This window comes from Mauremys mutica, chromosome 4, assembly GCF_020497125.1.
Source record: "Mauremys mutica isolate MM-2020 ecotype Southern chromosome 4, ASM2049712v1, whole genome shotgun sequence".
NCBI lineage: Eukaryota > Metazoa > Chordata > Testudines > Geoemydidae > Mauremys > Mauremys mutica.
In genome coordinates this window covers 58,724,034-58,726,790 of record NC_059075.1, presented here as the reverse complement: position 1 = coordinate 58,726,790, position 2,757 = coordinate 58,724,034, and the positions used below count along the sequence as shown (strand labels likewise).

Sequence of the window (2,757 nt, the reverse complement as noted above, 5' to 3'; positions counted from 1 at the left end):
ATGTAAATGAACAGTTAGACACATACTGTAACTGGATATTTGCATACTCCGTTACTGTAACTGGACATGCAAATTAGGCACAGCTATGTATTCTGTACTTATATGCACACAGTTTTGATGAGCTAGGGCATGATCTAATCTCATTTACACCAGTTTTATATACACCGGTATAAATTCATTGACTTTATTGAGATCAGAAGTGCGTCCCTTGTCCTTATTGTTGTCCCATCTCTATCTTTGCTGTTCACTGGTGCAGAACTATTGGTTGGCTACTTCCTACTCAGTTATCTTTAATAAGAAAACAGCAATGAAGAATGAATAGAAGTAGTCAGCTTCCTCTGTTGAGCTTCTGCTATGAATTCACTTCCTTGTCCGATTCCATACATGGGTTCAGAATGCCTGGTTCCCAAAATGCAGACTGTACCACAGGAGAGAGCAAACTATATCTTAGCTTTTGAAATAGAGGAAATAAATATTTGGCATGTTTTTAAATAGGCTTAAAAAGAGTGTGAATCTAGAGACATTCAATGCATACACACAATGCAAGGTATGTTTAAAAATTATTTGTATTGGGGTGGTGAGAAGTGCTGGAGCACTTTAACTCACAATAACTAAAAGTGACTTAACTTTATAAAACCAAACTCTATAGATACCTAGTCCAAGTGTCCTTTCTGCTGGTGATATGCACGTATAGTTCCTCTTAAAGGAAAATTCTGAAGGTTATATACATATTTCAATATTAACAGTAGCATTTAATTAAAAAATACCCAGAATTAGCAAAATAAAACGTACCTGTGACATTTTCTACTTTTAGATACCTATGACCAAATTTTGTAAGCCGATGTATTGTGAGGGAATCAGAAATATATCTTACCTCTGATGTCATTCCATCTTCACATGTCTGTTTATATCTCCACCAGGTAATATTCCATGTTCTTTAAAAAAACAAACAAAAAACCCTAGAGACTTGCGAGAATAATTGAGAGTTCTAGCCACATCCCCACCTAGAGTGAGTCATCACCCTTTTGAAAACACCCACACCCATCATGGGCATAATTCTATCACTCTCATCACACTTGGTATTGCCAGCTCTCTTATGATTTTATCTCTTGTCTTGAGATGAAGGCTTATTAATAATTTTCCATTTAAACTTTTTTGGACATTTTTAGATTTTCGAATGAAAATTTTTGTGTCAAGAGTCTGCTTTCTTAGAAAATTTTCATCAGCAAATGCAAAAACAAATTTTTGTCTGAAAACCAAATATATTTGTTTTTTGGCCAACAATGTATGTTTTTTGGCTTCAGTTTTGGGATTTTTGATTTTTTTCAATGAAAAATCAAAATTTCTTCAGAAATTCCTCCTGGCATCTCCTGACCATCTCTACTTATGATACTTGATATTTTTCTTAGCGCCCCAGATTCTGTAATCCTATGATTATCTGAGAATCTAAGCATTCATATTTAGTTTCTAGCTCTCATGGTTTCAGAGGCAAGCTTGAAAATGAAATGAGTCATTTTGGCTCCAAAACTAGAAGACAAATGTAAAGAAACCAAATTATATTATTTTTAAAATTCTCATTATTTTAAGCCATGATTTTTGTGGCCTCACTCATGTTTGAATGATTGGGATTGGCAATACTGCACACTACATTTACACTGCTGCAACTTCATTGCTTTTTCTGGAATTACTTGCTTTTACATATCTGATACAGAATATGGAAGTAGGAAAAAAATTCAAATTGAAAAAAAATATAAATTTTGCACAATTGCTTGATCAAAGAAAATAATGTCAAGACATCCTGTTCACCTCATTGGCCTCAAATAGCGATAAATAGAATCATGTGTAAGTATAGTCACAGATTATGAAATTCTGTTCTACTATTGACCCCATCCAGAAAAAAGTCAACGAAAAGGTCATGTTTTAGGAAGGGAAAGTTTATGATGCACAAACATGCATAATCTAAGGAGGATCTAACACTCTCTACATTTTCTTGATTAGGATTGGAAATCTATTTAATCATATCCAGCAATATTTTATTATTCATTTCCTGTTTTCCAGTAAATGTCTCCATCTTTCAAATAGTCTTGAATTTCACTGGCAGTTGTTTAAACTCTTTGAAGGACTGAGTGGTGACACTTATTCTAAGCAAATGTTTGAGACGTTCTGGCATGGAGGAGCTCACAAAAAAGGGACTCTGTGATTGGATACTTAAGACAAAAAAGACAGCTGTAACCAATAGTCCCTCTCCTTCCAAACCTTGTAAAAAGGTGGGGAGTGGGGTTGTGTGGCAAGGTGAGAGAAAGAGAAAATTAATATGAGTTGCTTTGAGTGACTAGCTAATAAGAAATGACAGGGGAGGAGTAGGCAGTGAGGAAACCACCACAATTCTGTATTAAAAAAAAACAACCAAAACCCTCCAAAAACCTTCAGTTGTAGCCTTTCCTGTGGAGCTGCAAGAGTTGGCAAACACGGCACCTACAGCCCTTCTCCAAACAACAAGGAAGTTGTATTCAGTTAGATTGTCTTAACATTTCCAACTGTACTGGTAGAAAATTATTATAAACTGATTGGAATTTTGAGAGATGATTTGAGCCATCTGATTGGCAAATTTAAAGAGCACGTGTCTCTAGAAATGCCCTCCGTGTGCCACATGAAACTTCATCACCCTTAAGAAGTCATACATCAGTTGTTTTTTTACATACATTTTAGCTTATTCTGAGCAAACCTCTGCAATCTTTACACAGGTAAGACTCCCAG

The 2,757-nt window shown here is 35.2% G+C and overlaps 1 long non-coding RNA gene across 1 annotated transcript; it reads right to left on the bottom strand.

The window, feature by feature from the left end:
• Positions 1-335: 335 nt before the first annotated feature.
• LOC123368113 lies at positions 336-2,538 on the bottom strand. Its single transcript, XR_006578696.1, has 3 exons — positions 2,425-2,538; positions 875-935; positions 336-418 (listed from the first exon to the last, which is right to left on the bottom strand). It is a non-coding gene; the product is annotated as an uncharacterized LOC123368113 (long non-coding RNA).
• Positions 2,539-2,757: the final 219 nt, after the last annotated feature.